Raw genomic sequence first — 16,221 nt, forward strand, 5'->3', positions numbered from 1 at the left:
GTGCAGTATTTGTTAGAGATACCGAAGGAATCACGAAGTGTTGAAAAGGGTAATAAGGAATTATCAGAAATAAGATGTTGGTAAGTGAGAATTCCTTTGTCAATCCATTCCTTCCAAAAGAGCGCACGTTTGCGTAATTTAAGAGATTTATTATACCATAGTGGGGTATTCATATGAAGAGTAGATGGTACAGAGAATGATCGAAAAAGGGCAAGGGTTAAAGCTTTGGAGTGTTTAAAAATAGGAGAAAGTAGCTTGGGAGGTGGTTGAGTGAGATTGGAGGCAATAAGGAAGGAGAAGGGGTGAAGTTGAGCCAATTCCAGAGAGCTCCAAGCCGTAGCAGGAGGAGACGAGGATTCAAGAAGAAGAGGCCAAATTTGCTTGAGAGTAAAAGCAGAATGAAAGCGTGAGATATTGGGGAAATTAACACCACCAAGATGTTTAGGTTGTTGAAGACGGAGGAGAGAGACTCTAGCCTTACGCTTATTCCACAGGAATTTGGAAAAAAGACTATTGATAGACTTAAAAAAGAAATGGGGGAGAGAGATAGGAAGCATGGAGAGACAGAAGTTCACAATAGGAAGGAGCATCATTTTAATAGTGGAGAGACGACCCCACCAGGAAAGAAAAAGAGGGGACCAACGGTCTATAAGAGAAGAGAGCTTTTTAAGGATATCGGAGTGATTAATTTTGATAGTTTCTCTAATAGTGTTAGCATATAAAACGCCAAGACATTTGATAGAACCAGAGTTCCATTGGAAACCAGAACCCTGAAACATGTGAGGAAGACAAAATTTATTGAGGGGAAGGACTTCAGTTTTATCAATATTTAATTTATATCCAGAAACAGAGGAATAATCATGTAATAAAGAAAAGAAAGCGGGAAGGGCAACAACAGGGTTAGAGATGTAAAGCAAAATATCGTCTGCATAAGCAGTAAACTTAATCTCAACATCTTTATAAAGAAAGCCAGATTAGGAAGGGGATTGTCGAATTTTCTCAAGGAAAGGTTCGAGTGCCAGAATAAAGAGAAGGGGGGAAAGTGGACAGCCTTGTCTGGTTCCTCTATGAAGGGGAAAATAATCAGATTGCATACCATTAATCCATATAGAAGTGGAAGGAGCAGAATAAAGCAATTGAACAAATTTAAGAAAAGTGGGACTGAAACCGTGCCAGCGAAGGGCGCCAAACATAAAATCCCAGTTGACACGGTCGAATGCCTTCTCGGCGTCTAGAGTAATGGCAGCCAAGGGACTGTCCATTTTAGCAGAAAGATGAATGATATTAAGAAGGGTTCTAGAATTATCTGTAATGGATCTTCCCTTAACAAAGCCGGATTGATGAATGTTAACCAAATCGGGGACAATGGAACCAATCCGTAAAGCCAGAATTTTCGCATACAATTTACAATCAGTATTAATGAGGGAGATGGGTCGGTAATTTTTACATAGGGAAGGGTCCTTATCTTTCTTGGGGAGAAGGACTAGCATAGCCTGCGAAAAAGAACCTTTAGATTCACCAGAGGAGAGAAAATGGTTAATTAACTGAAGAAAATGAGGAATCAAGATAGATTTAAATTGAAGAAAGAAACGAACAGTAAAGCCATCAGGGCCTGGTGTCTTATCTTTGGGAAGAAGAGAGAGAGCAGCAAGAATTTCCTTTTCCGAAATCGGGGCATCAAGAGAAGAGAAATCCAACAGAGGATTAGGAGATTTAGGGACAGAATTAAAGAAAGAGTTTAATTGCTCTACAGAGGGGGAAGACTCAGGAGTATAAAGAGAAGAGTAAAATTGAACAAAGCAATCCAGAATTTTGGCGTCAGAAGACTGGAGCGAGCCATGTGAATCCTTAATCGAGACTATTTTCGATTTCTGTTTTTTAATTTTGAGATAATTTGCCAGAGCCCTACCAGCTTTATTACGACCACCAAATATCTTCGCATTAAATTGAAGAAGCTGATTGGAGGCCGATTCCCAGGAATGTTTATTAAATTGCAGTTTAGCGGAAATGAGAGAGGACAGAGAGTCAGGAGAGTTGGAAGTGTAGTAAAGATGTTCTAGTTCTTTAATGCGTTTTAGATAGGAGGAAGCTTGGGATAGCGTTTTCTTTTTCTTACGTGAAACAAAGTCAATAATACAACCCCGAGCCGTGGCCTTGAAAGCATCCCAAAGATAATGAAAGTTAGAGGTGGAATGTAAGTTATTAGTGAAAAAGTCATCCATGAAATGAGTGAAGTGTTCAATGAAAGTGGGATCAAGTAAAAGGGAGTTGTTAAAGCGCCATCTGCGGGCCTGAGGCGTGGGAGAGGGGTAATCCATATCTAAAATAACTGGGGCATGATCTGAGATGAGGATAGAGCCTAATTCTGAGTTGGTCATAAATTGGAAAGCATGGTGGGAGAGAAAAATATAATCAATACGGGAGAGGGAATTATGCACAGGAGAAAAAAAGGAAAAGTCCAGAGAGTCAGGGTGGGACAACCTCCATGAATCTATAAGGCCTCTGGAGGAGATGGCTTTATGAAAGGACTTTTGCATTTTGTTGGGAATGTAGCGAGCTTGTGATTTGCGGTCCAAAAAAGGGTCCATCAATTGATTACAATCTCCCCCAACAATCAAATCCTCATTAGCATTAGAAGAGAGAAGGGCGGAGAAATCATTCCAAAAGGAAGAATCAATGCCATTCGGACCATAGACATTACAGAGAGAGAGATGAACATCATTAACAATGCAATCAAGGAGCAGCCACCTGCCATTAGTGTCAATAGTTTCATTTAAAATTTGAACAGACAACGCTTTATGAAATAAAATAACAACACCATTTTTGTGATTAATAGCAGGAGAGCAAAAAACATCCCCAACCCATTGTCTACGTAACATCGATAACTCTTGAGTAGAAAGATGTGTTTCTTGTAAAAAGGCAATTTGACATTTTAAACGAGCAAGATGAGATAAGACACGTTGTTTCTTGATAGGGTTACGAAGACCCTTAACATTCCAGGAAATGAGTCGGAAACTTTTCATATGAGGAGATTAAAGGAAGTAAAAAGAGAGAGTAATACAGGTAAAAAGAGAGAATACATAGAGAAAATGGCAAGGAGAGATGGAAACGATGAAGTAAAAAGAAGAACGATGGAAATAGTAGAGGAGCCCAAGTAGAGAGAGTAAAAGGAAAAAGGCAGCAAGGCCATCATAGGAAGGTGAGATGAGAAGAAGTGAAGAGATAAAAATGGAGGAGAAAGGGAAGGAATGACTAACATCACAGTGCCAAAAGAAAGGAGGAAAGGAGCAAAGTAAGATGGATAAAGTTGAAAAAGCGAACAGGGTAAAAAAAGGAAAGGGAAGGAGAAAAAAGTGAAGCAAGAAGGAGGAGAGAGGGAGCCAAAAGCAACCCAAAAGAAGACAGCGAAAAGAAGGACGGCAAAAAGAACCAAGGTGGTTCTAGCCATACAGAACATGTAACAGAGAAAAACAATGAGGTGAGAGCGGGAGCAGCAATAAAAGACGACCGAAAAGAAGGGAAGAAGTCGAAAACACAGTCCAAGGAATGAAAGAGAAAGAACCAAAGGAGAGAGGAAAAAAATGCACGGAGAACCTGGGACTGAGAACGACATAAGAACAAATGAAGGAGACTTACCAAACAGATATGCAGGAAAAAACAGCATACTGGGATGACTGAGACGTACGATAAAACAAAACAATGCAGAGGAGGACTTTCGAAACATCAGGAAACGCACCTAAGAAATAAAGGAGAACAAAAAAAGTGAGGTGATGTGAGGAGAAACAACAAGCCATAACAGACAATAAAAGAAACACAGAAAGGAAACAATAAAAGAGAAAAATAAAAAATTAGGAGCTGCTTTGTTCCATGGAGTCCTCTCTGTGGGAGTGGATGAATTTGCGGAGGTCAGCCGGGTCTTCGAAACTGTAAGACCGTTCCTTGTATGTAGCTTTGAAAAAACAAGGATGAATCAAGCCATATCTGGCGTTCATGGATCGAAGTGTAGGCCGCAGATCCAGGAATTCCTTACGACGCGCCGCTGTCTGTTTGGAGACATCCTGAGAGAAAAAAAGTTTATGGCCAGACCATATCAGTTGCTTGTGTTGTTTAGCTGAGTGAAGTATAGTCATAAGGTCGGAGTAGAGGAGAAAATAGGCGATGATACCACGAGGTTTCGATGAAGTGGAAGATTGTTTGGGACCCAGACGGTGAGCTCGTTGAATATTGGCATCCACATGTTTCGGCAGGCCGAGTATCGGTAAAACTTGTTGTTTCAGGAATAAAATGATGTCCGACCCTTCAGAATTTTCCGGAACACCATAAATACGAAGGTTGTTGCGTCTATTACGATTTTCCAAATCCTCAGACGTCTTCTTGAGGACTTGGATCTCTTTGGTGAGGGTATCCACCTTGGCAACAACATCTTGTGCGTCACTGATTTTCTGTTCAACTTCGGTGACCCGTTTATCAAGGTTGGACCACTTATCGTCCAGCCTTTGCAATGTAGCAGTGGTGTCCGCTATAAAAGGGCGGATTAATTTGAGTTCCTCCATTAAATCCTCAAGGGTAACAGGAAGAGGAGATTTGGAGGGAGATGGTGGGTCCTTTTTGAGGCGTTTGCCCACAGGAACAGCGTCTTTGCGTGTAGCGGTAGCCACATTAGAGGCCTTAGAGGCGTATCCGTGCTCCATGATGAAAAGGCCTGAGAGAGGAACAGCTTGAGGTAAAGAAGGAGCGACGGAATATGGTAAAAGGCTGCAAAGTCTTCTGCAGAAAATAACTGAGACAGTGAAAAATGGAGACCACCGTCAAGGAGAGTCAAACTGGATATCAACAGAGCGCAAAAATGAAGAAATGATGCGTGCGGAGGAAGCAGAAAAGCAACTGCGCACAGACAAGTCAAAAGTTGAGGAGAGAAAAAACTGAAGCGGAGGTCCAGCAAGCCGAGGATAAGCAAAAAGGACTCAAAATGACATAGTAGATGTCAAATAATCATGGAAGCACTGCAAAATTGAAGAAGCAAAGCCAGGAGACAAGAAGCATCAGCAGGTAGAAAAATAGAATCATTGGTGAAAAAAATCACCCAAAAACGATGAAAAAACAAAAACAAAATGGCGGCCGTTTCCGAGGAGAAAACATTTGTATAAATTTTGGCCTCAAAAAACGAAGTAGGCGTACAGAAACATACCCAGTTATGGAGGGGCAGTTCCGACGCTCAAATCAGCCGTTTTAGGCATGAAATGCAGCCCAGAAGCGGTCTCTTCGTATATAAAGCGCCGCCGAAATCGCGGAGCTCAGGGGGGAGCGGCCATCTTGTTTGCCGCGTCGCGCGCCCTCTCCTCGAGTTTTGGAGTTCTTACTGTTTCAATGTGGGTTGTAAACCCCTACAGGTTAATGCGTTCGTTAGGAAGGTAAATATCATGTATTCTCCCAAGATGGCGGCATGCACGTTAGTCCTCCCTCTATTGTAAACCCCTATGGGTTAATGCGTTGGTTAGGAAGGAAAATATCATGTATTCCCCCAAGATGGCGACAAGCATGTTAGTCCTCCGTCTATTTTTATTTTTCCTAACGGCAGGAAATTACAGCTACGGGGAGGTATTGGTATTCGGCCAACACAGGTGTGTTCGTTAGGAAGGTAAATATCATGTATTCTCCCAAGATGGCGGCATGCACGTTAGTCCTCCCTCTATTGTAAACCCCTATGGGTTAATGCGTTCGTTAGGAAGGAAAATATCATGTATTCCCCCAAGATGGCGACATGCATGTTAGTCCTCCGTCTATTTTTATTTTTCCTAACGGCAGGAAATTACAGCTACGGGGAGGTATTGGTATCCGGCCAACACAGGTGCGGCGTGTAAGAACGTACTCCGGGTAGTATTTAAGGATGTGGTTATTTGCCAATCCTCTGTCTGGAAGATAAATGCGGTCGGAAATCATCATCTGATAACTCTTGTAAGTAAACTTAGTAGGATATTTGGCAGACTATGTTCGCGGTGGTGCCTTGTCGGACGCTATAAGGGGATGTAAAGTAACTGGTGTGGTTGGGTCAATGCAGTTCTTGGTTGAGTGTCCCGCTTCTCGTTTTGGGAGGTTTCTTCGTACTGCTATTCTACTGTTATACTCCCGCACAATGTTGGCAAACATGAATCTATGCTTTAAGCATGTATGGCACGCATATTGACGTTATATTTTGTAAACAGACTAGCCTTCTAGCATCCTTGATTAGTTGACCTTTTTTACATTGTCAGTATGTTCTCTTCCTCATAGGTGTAGAGGTTAAAATACTTTTCATGACCAGTTGGTGAAGTTTAAATTGAATGCTTTATTGCGGAGCGCCGGGACACAACCATCAGCGTTGGAACGGTCGGCGCCAATGATACAACCTGGCCGCCTTCCGTTTCCGCTGATTCCCTTTCCTGTTCCGCCTGGCGGAACACTAGAACGTAACTACATTACCACATATCTCCCCCCTTTAATCACTGTGATGACAATCAACAAAAGTCTTACTTCTAGTCCATGTTATAGTCTTTAAATCTTTCGGGCGTCTTGACTTCTCTACCAGCTCTGGTCTTTACTCTCTCCATTCTCTCACTGCTAACCTGCTCCTTCTTTCCCCATAGCTCTCCAGCTCTTTCGCCACCTTCACTCATCACTTTCTCGTTCTCTTCTTCTTTGTCGCTACTCCTCTTCCTTTCTCTCTCACTCGCTTCGCCTTCGCTCTCTTCCACCTTCTGCACACCTTCTTCTACTTCCTCATTTCTCTTTCCGCTACTTTCTTCTTCTCCGTCTTCCACGACATCCTCTGCTCCTGCTTCCACTTCGCTCTCCCACTTGATGATCTTGCTGCATTTGGCCATCCTATCCTGTGACCATACCTTCCCATCACTGAGCAAGGCCGAACGGGCGTAGGGTTCTAGTACTTGTAATGGTGGTGAGAATTTGCTCTCGCCTTTTTTCTTGAGTACTGCCAGCTTGACTCTTACCCAGTCTCCCTTCTCCAGTTCAGCTTCCTTCACGTTGTGACTTCTGTTGAAATGAGTCGTGTACACTTCTTGTGCTCTTTCCAAGTTTCTTTTTACTACCGCTGGAGACCATCTGCTCTGTACCACCAACTTCCTCCATGCCATGTTGTCCTTGGTAAAGGCTTCTCTTCCTCTCAAGACTTTAAAGGGGCTATAACCTGTGCTCCCCGGCGTGATTCTGTATGCCCAGATCATCTTTTCCAGTTCTTTCTCCCAGTCTAAACCATCATTTATGGCAGCTTGGATGGTGCCCATAATCACGCGATTAAATCGCTCCACTTGGCCATTTCCAGAGGGATGATAGATTGGCGTGCGCTTCACTTCTATTCCATTTCTTTCTGTGAAGGCCGTCCACTTGGCCGAGGTGAATTGAGGCCCGTTGTCACTGATGATGACCTTCGGGATTCCCTCCCTTATGAACGTGGTTTGCAGGAAGTTCACTACTGCTTCCGTGTCCATGTTTTCCCTTATTTCAATTTCCGGCCACTTGGAGAACTTGTCGATGAGGGCTACCACATATTTCGGTGTTCCTTCCTTATTCAGGACTGGTCCCAATATGTCCACCGACAGCATCTCCCAGGGTCCGTCAGGTACTGGGAACTTTCCTAGAGGAGGTCTAATTAGGCTTTGCGACTTGTCTGCTTTGGCGCATGACTCGCATTGTCTCACGTGTCGTTCGACTTGCACATCGATGGCCGGCCACCAGTAAGCTTGTCTGGCTAGGGCCTTGGTCTTTGTGATGCCTTGGTGCCCTTCGTGTAGTAGGATCATTAGATGTTCTAGTATGCCTTGGGGTGGTACCACTTTGTCCCCTCTCAACAGGAATATGGGATTCTCTGCTAACGACAATTCCTCTCTTACCTCCCAGAACCTCCGGAGTTCTTCCTTTAGGTGTCTCTTTTCCGGCCATCCATGGACAACATATCCCTTGATGGCTTCTAGATCAACATCCTCCTTGTATGCTTCCTCCCACTCTTGCATACTTATCACCCTTTCCGCTTCTTGGATCGTGGCGACCACATAACCTTCCCACTTCTGTTCTTCTTGGCCGCTCGCGTCTTCCATAGCTGCTGCTCTGCTAAGAAAGTCTGCCACCTTGTTCTGTGGCCCTGGGATGTGTTCCACATCATACAAAAAGTCCAACAGACGCAGGGTCATTTTCGCAATCCTGGGTGTAGCGTGCGCGTGACCACTCGAGGTCAACACTCGGACTAAGGGCTTGTGGTCCGTTTTTACCAAGAATCGTGCTCCCACAGGTACTGGCGAATCTCTCCATGGCCCACACCACTGCCAGCATCTCCTTCTCGACCACGCTAAACTTCTCTTCATTGGGGGCTAAGGACCTGGATGCGAAGCTGACAGTATGTATCTCACCAGTCTCTGTTCGCTGCATTAGAACTGCCCCCAGTCCTCGGTCACTGGCGTCAGTGGTGAGGATTGACTCCGCACTTGGATCGAATCCTTTGAGAGGGATGGTGGCACTCATCTCTTTCTTCAGTGATTCGAATTCCTCTTGTTCCTCCTTGCCCCACAGGAATCTGTTCCTCTCCTTGAGCAGTTGTCGCAGGTGGTGCGTCTTGGATGAAAAATGGGGTACAAACTTGCTGTAGTATTCGGCCATTCCCAAGAATGACCGAACATCTTCCTTCTTGCTCGGGGTGGGTGCATCTTGGATTGCCTTCATATTTGCGGTTTTGGGCTTGATCCCCTCTTCACTTACTTCGTGGCCCAGATACGTGACTGACTGTACACCCAGTCTGCACTTCGACCATTCCGCAGTCAACCCGTTGTCTTGTAAGATTTTGAATACCTTATGGAGTTTTTCATTGTGGTCGTGCATGGACTTTCCCATCACCAAGATATCATCTTGAAAGAACTGGACATCGTCGACTCCTCTCAGCAACTTGTGCATCATCTTCTGGAAGACTGCCGCCGCCGAAGCCAGGCCAAACGGCATCCTTACGAATTCATAACAGCCAAACGGTGTGATGAACGACGTGAGATGTGTGCACGAGGGGTGTAGCTTTACTTGGTGATAGGCCGACGACAGGTCTATCGTAGAAAACCATTTGATGTTCTTGGTCTTGGATAACATCTCGTTTATGCGTGGTAGGGGAAACTTGTCGATGAGTATATTTTTGTTTAATTCTCTCAGGTCCACACACAACCGGACCTTGCCGTTCGGTTTTTGAGCCACCACCAAGGGAGAAAGCCACTCTGCACTCTCTATGGCTCTGATCACCCCTTCCTTTTCGAGTCTGTCCAGCTCCTGTTGCACCGCCTCCCTGCTCCTGAATGGGATGTTCCTCACTTTGTGCACTACCGGAGTCGCTCCTTCTTTTAGCTTGATAAGGTGTTTGTATCTAGTCAGCTCCCCTATTTGGCCGTTGAACACTCTTGGGTATGCCCGTTTCCACGACTCAACGTCGTCTCTTTTCTCCATATCCATGAGCAGGATCTTCTCGATTCCTCCCGGATTGAGTTGAATCCCTAAAGCGCCCTGGTCTCTCCAGCTCCACACCGAGGGGCCTTTCTCCGCTATGTATAGTTTGCACATGGCTTGGCGGTCTCTGAACTCAAACGATAAGGAACAGTACCCCAGCATCGGGATCTTTTGGCCGGTGTATGTGACGGGTCGCAAATCCATGGGGTGTAGCTTCTCTCCGTGTATTGACACGAACTTGTCTTCCCATACTTTTCTTTGGATTATTGAGATGGGAGCTCCACTGTCTGCAATCATCTCCAACGGAATCCCTCCGATGTGCATGTCCAATCTGGGTTTGTCCGATCCCGACCCTTCCATCTCTAGTACTTGGACATCTATGTACAGGATTTCCTCCAAATCTTCTGTGTCCTCCGATTCAGCGGCCTCATCCTGTTGTTCTCGGTCGACGTACTTGACTGTTGTCCCTCTAGGTTTGCGGCGGCATACTTTTTCGTAGTGACCGAATATTCCACAATACGAACATTTTGCTCGGAACGCAGGGCACACTTTGTCATTTCCTAGAAGTGTAGTACTCCCGCACCTGTAGCAGCTCTGACGTCCTCCCTTGTTCCCTCTCAGATCCGACGGATTGGTGGACTTCTGCCTTCTGTTTTCCAGATTTTTCTGCGGTTCTCTTTGCCTGGGACGCTCTCCTCTTTGGTGCGTCGTTATCTGGCACACCGACTGTATACCCCCTGCTTCCTGTTTTGCGGCTTTGGCGCAGCGTTTGGATAGCTCAACTTTCTTTACCATAGCCCAGATTTCTTTGAGCGGGGCATCCCCATTCACCCATAGTTTCTCCTGGACGTGGGTGCTTGAAGTGTGCATGATAATCTGGTCCCTGATTAGGTCGTCGTGAAGAGTACCAAATTTGCACGTGAGTGCGAGTTTTTGCAGGGCCACCACGTATTCATCTACTGTTTCGTTGCTCTTTTGCTTTCTTTGGAAAAAATTGTAGCGGTCAATCGCAACACACACGACTGGCCTGAAGTGTGCGTCTAGGTCAGCAATAGCGTGGCTGAATACATCAGTGTCCGTGGCGTCCCTTTCCACTTTTACGATGGTGTCGTAGACTCTAATCCCTTCCGGGCCCAGATTATGTAACAAGATTTTTTTTCTTCTGTTACTGGAGTATGGTGCGCCTGCTTCCTCTTCTAACGCGTCGAGGTAGTTGAGGAAATATCTCTTCCAGTCTTCCCACAACCTTTCGGGCTCTCCGGGGTTGGTCAGGAATGGTACGAGCTGCGTGAGGGTCGACGACTGTACCGCCATGTTGTTGGTTCTACGTCTGGCGGGCTGGGTGTTGACGGCTCTCCCTTGGGGGCTTCCTGGCGCAATTTGCCCGGCCTGGTCCCTCGCCCCAAGGTCGCTGTCGCTGTCCCCTTCTTGCCGGTCACGCACGGGAGCCGGCAGTGTCTGTGCGTCGTCTTCCCTTCCTGCTCGAGAACCTGCCTCCCCTTTAGGGCGAACGACGGACTGCTCCCCTCCGCCTCCTGCTAGGTCCGCCAGCTTGCTGAGCGCGGCTGCGCCTCGCTTTGGGGGATCCCCTCAAGCACTTGGTCCTCCCCTCGCTGCTCGGGCACTATCGTTATGCTCGCTTGATCTGGCTGCCAGCCGGCAGTTAATGAGGCTCGGGGTTGGCGTCTGCAGGCCTACCTTTGCTTGCAGAGTTTCAGCTGTGGTCTGTAGTCTGCCGGGCGCTCTGTGCAATGCCCTAATCGGTCCTCTGCCACGCTCCGCAAATCGGACCAATTCGTCCCTGTTAAACCAGCTACCACCTCGTGGCACGCTGCGCGTGGGTTGGGCGTCACGCCTGAACACTCGTCGCCATTGTAGAGGTTAAAATACTTTTCATGACCAGTTGGTGAAGTTTAAATTGAATGCTTTATTGCGGAGCGCCGGGACACAACCATCAGCGTTGGAACGGTCGGCGCCAATGATACAACCTGGCCGCCTTCCGTTTCCGCTGATTCCCTTTCCTGTTCCGCCTGGCGGAACACTAGAACGTAACTACATTACCACAATAGGCACCTTATATTTTAAAATTCTATGGAATCATGGCGATTTAAATCGATGAGTATTAAATAAAAAATAAGTATATCGATCTTTTCTGCCTGAAATTGGTTCTTACATTTCCTTTGGGGAAACGATATATGATAGATTCTGGTTTTGCAATAGGTGTGGTGTCCCCTATACATCATATACGAAGCCCATTGTAAAGAGTTGGAAAAAGTCGACCTCGGCCCCGCTCTGTTTGGTTTTTGTGCAGTATTCGCAGGTAATAAGAGTTGGTTTGAGTTATCAGTTAAGGCATGTGTAGAATATTTCAAAGAGCAAAACAACATATTGCCATTATTGTACTTTTTCCAGCAAATAATTGACATACTCTCTGATAAGAAGAGTCTGAATACAGCCTCCTATGAAACTAGGTACATACATAGTGAAACATCCACTCGGGTGATTCAGGCTAGTCCTGTAATTGAAATAACAGTTTTCCTTTTTTTGAGATATAAGCGACTTTGATGGTTATTGGAGTTGTTTATATCTTTTTCACTATCAGGTCGTTGCTGAGATGGGGTCAAACCTAGTAGGACTGTAATGTCTTCAAATCTTTAGTTAAATGAGACAATCACTGCAGTGCTGCGGATATAATATGTGCTAAAAAGGTATTTACATTAGCAGCCTTAGACCTTGTGGTTTTGTGTGAGCAGTATACCATCAATGGTTAGATTCTCTATCTCTATGAGATAACACATGTTGGTCTGGGTTATAAGGTAACACAATGTGGTGTTAGGTTGTGTGAGTTTGATATGCTGTATGGTGGTCCAATGGTTGTTTCAAATGTAAATAAATTAAAATAACAGGGCATATTAGTAAATCTGTTTTTTATACATATCGTTTCAGATTTAAATTCCAGGTCTAGAGATCCTATATTGAATCTGGTTGGTCCTGATGAAGGTGGTCCCAACTGCTGTTCTGCCACCGAAACGCGTCAACCACTTTTCTTCATATTTAGATCTAATGACTCATGTCACATATTGGACAACGGATACAATGTGCTAGGATGTTTAGTGTTTGTTTTTTGATGGCATGTATGTTTAGAATGTATGTATGAGCATGTGTGTGTGGTTCTCTACCTGGATCAGTAGAATTATTTCTGTTTTTAGAATATATAAATTTGTGTAATCTGTGTTCTAGATATACATTGCTGACTCTAGTGTGTTGATTGAATACCTCCTGGAGTCCTTTTGAATTATGCACATCTATTTAACTTTTGTATAAAGAAAAAAGATATTAAGAAATGGAAAAAAGTCTCCTATAGAAAAATGAAATAAATGAGTAAAATCTAAAAATAAGTGAAGACATGTTTTTTGTATGACCTGTGGTTAAGAGATAATTCTGTGGTAAAAGTACTTATAGGTCAAGAGGGAGTTTCTGAGGGGGAGGTCCCTCCATCTCTCCACATCTGACCTAAAGTTGTTTAGGACTGCTCCCAGGTTTTCACTCCTGGTTGTACAGGAGTGCCACCCAACTTCGTGATTTAGGCCATTGCCCGAATTTAGGCAAAGTGGCGTTGAGAAATCGCCCATTGACCGCGTCAAACACTTTTTCCGCATCTAATGATAAGAACACCTACAGGTTTGTCCGATTTCTCACTTTCATGAGCCAGTTGTGGGGTTGCCTAAGGTTCAGGCGAGTAGATCTGCCTGGCATAAATCCAGACTGGTGTTCATGAATCAGATCCTTGATTACTCCCAGGAGACGCGCCACCAAGATGGTGGATAGGATTTTAACTTCCGAATTCAGCAGTGAAATGGGTCTATAAGACCCACATTGGTCACAGGGTTGCCCTCCTTGTGTATGACCACAATAGTAGCCGTCCGCAGGTCCGGTGGGAGAACACCCTCTTCCTGGGCATCTGTGAAAAGTTGGAGAAGGTGGCGACATAGGATGTCCATGTAGCGCCTATAAAATTCCACGGGTAGCCCGTTAGTACTAGGGGTCTTCCCAGGGCGAAGCTTCGCCACTGCCTCCTGAACATCTGTCAGTGACAGATCGTCTTCTAGTCCCTGTGCTTCCACTTCTCCTAATACTGGGGTGGGAATTGCTGCTGATTAATCTTGTATTTCAGCCTGTGATTTTAATGTTCAAGCCTGATATATATCCCTGTAGTACTCAGCGAATACCTTGGCCACCCCTTCGTCGATGGACTGATTGATACCCTGGGGGTCTATCACCTATCTTACTCATCTATCTTGGACCTCCCGCCTGCTAAGCCAGGCAAGGAGCTTCCCAGCCGTGTCTCCCACCTCGTAGAGGCGGTGCAATGTCGCCAAGTGCATTTTCTGAGTCTGCTGGATATTTCTGGGTCGCTGCTCTGGGTGACCTGCATATCTAACGTGTGTATTTTTTGTTCCAACTCTACCAGGCATTTATCCTTCTCTTTCTTTTCCCAAGCTATTTGGTTTTGGACTCTCCCGCAACACGGTCTTATAGGTTTCTCAGACCGTCACCCCGGAGGGTGCAGAGTCTTTGTTTTCCAGGAAGTAGACTTCGGTGTGTGCCCCAATCCCACTCGCGATTTTGGTGTTATTTAGGTCCCATGAGCTCAATCTCCAATTGCGGGCGCTGTCCCGTTCCCTCAAACCCATATCGACCAGGAGCGGGGAATGGGCCAAAAGGCCTCCAGCTGTATAGTATGCGCGCCCTGCGTCACGTAGTTCCCCCTTAGGGATAAATATATAGTCCAGTCTGGCGTGTGTGTCGTGAGCCCCGTAATAAAGAGAACTGTCTGACTTAGGGGTGTTTATCCCTCTAGACATCTGTCAGGCTCATCGTTGTGGAGAAACGCCATAGTGGTGTGGTCGATGTAGATCTGTCTTCACCCGAAGCAGTTCAGAACTGTGTCCATAACATCATTCAAGTCACGGCCAACTATGTGCAGGTCAGAGAGTGTCTCAATCAGGATATCAATCACCTTGGTCATGGTAGGCATTTGTAGCCTGGGAGGTGCATACACTCAGATCAGTGTAACCTCGCTCCTTCCCCATAGCCCCAACACCCCCCTTATCTACCCAAAGGGTCTTGACAAAGGCATGAGGTTTGAAAGAGAATGTTCTTATTGATCAGGATCGCCACCCCTCTTGCCCCAGATGTGAACCAAGAGTGTGCCAGGACCTTGTAGGCCACATAGGCCCAACGGCCGATAAAAACCACACCGTGTACCATTGAGGTGTGTTTCTTGCTGCATTGCGATGTCTGGACGGAGCCTCTTAATATGTTGCAACACTAATACTCGTTTAATCTTGATTTTCATTGAACAGAAGTAGCTCTTACCATGCCAAAGGTTGGAGACCCTGTTCTAAGCACGCTGATTTATATTACAGTTATCGTATTTAATGGCCCTAAGTATACCTTGAAATGCCCAGTAAAACACAGCGTTATAAGGGTAACTATCACACTGCACTAAGGACTGCTATTAAACCTGACACTAAGCACAGCACCCCACATTCCACAATAGAGTGATTCTTAGGCCCAACTGCCAAGTTGACTTCATCTCTGCAAGCTTTGATGTGTGAGTCTTAATAAAGTACAAATATACGTCACAGCGATCGGCATGCGTAAATCGAGTTTAATTTAGTATAATCAATTTAACAACTATGGTTACTTTTACCAAAAGGCGAGGCTTGCCAAGTGCTGAAAATCACAGAGCTAAAGCCTTGGGCCCAAAGTGAGCGGATCATTAGACAGACAGGAGCAAAGCGGCAGCCACGGGCTCCAGTCAGGAGTCATTTGCATCGAGTGCAAAAGGCAGCAACCTGTGATCTCCCAACAAGAAAGGAGTGCGCAACATGCAATAACCGTGCTAGCAAGTCCAATTTCAAAAGAAAGAGCTGCAAAATGCTGAAAACAAAGCATTTGAGACCAAGCACTAATACTAACAATCCCGGTGGCCTTCAGCTCCTAGTCACCTCCACAGTGTATTCATGCCGGGGTCGGCGTGGCCAACAACATGGCCGGATAAGACGTGTTCCTCCACAGCTCCGGAGAGCTGATCACAATCCGACGACGCAAAATGCCCCAAACGTCCCATTATTTGGACCTATATCAATCGGAAGGTCCTGCCAACAACTGGGGGCCGAAATCGGAGCGCTCCGACCTGCAACAGTGAGAGAACAACGGCTCGATAGCTGCAGCCGGGTCTGCCCGCGGCCCAAGATGGCGGCCGAGGCTTCACTATTGTGGGACGGCATGAAGCGGAGGTAGCCGGCGCGCCACGAACACAGAGGGCGGTTGGTGGAGGACGGCGGGTGCTCTGAACGTGTTGCGGGTACCGAGCCCCTTGACAGTGTCTGGATTACTGAGGTGGGACACGGGTCTGGGGCTCCGGCGGCCGAGCCCGCGGACACGTCGCACTAAGAGGTGAGCAGGACGCCGGAGTCCGGCCCGGCGCTAGGAGGAGGCGACTTGAGGCGGCGGGGGTGAGAGGCCCCGGGAACACCCTGCACCAGACGGGTGCGAGGCGCGGACTGAGAACTGGCAGCAGGAGAGGCACCGGCGCACCCCCGGGGGATCGCGCAGTATTGGCCCTTGAAGCGGGATACCGGCGTGAACTTATAGCGCCGCCGGTTCCTGCACGTACCTGCTCAGCGGTGTTGTCGTCGGTGGCCGCCCCCCCATCCCACCTGCATGCTGGTGAAGCCGCCCGTT

Source organism: Lissotriton helveticus, chromosome 7 (assembly GCF_964261635.1).
Source record: "Lissotriton helveticus chromosome 7, aLisHel1.1, whole genome shotgun sequence".
In the NCBI taxonomy this organism is placed as follows: Eukaryota; Metazoa; Chordata; class Amphibia; order Caudata; family Salamandridae; genus Lissotriton; species Lissotriton helveticus.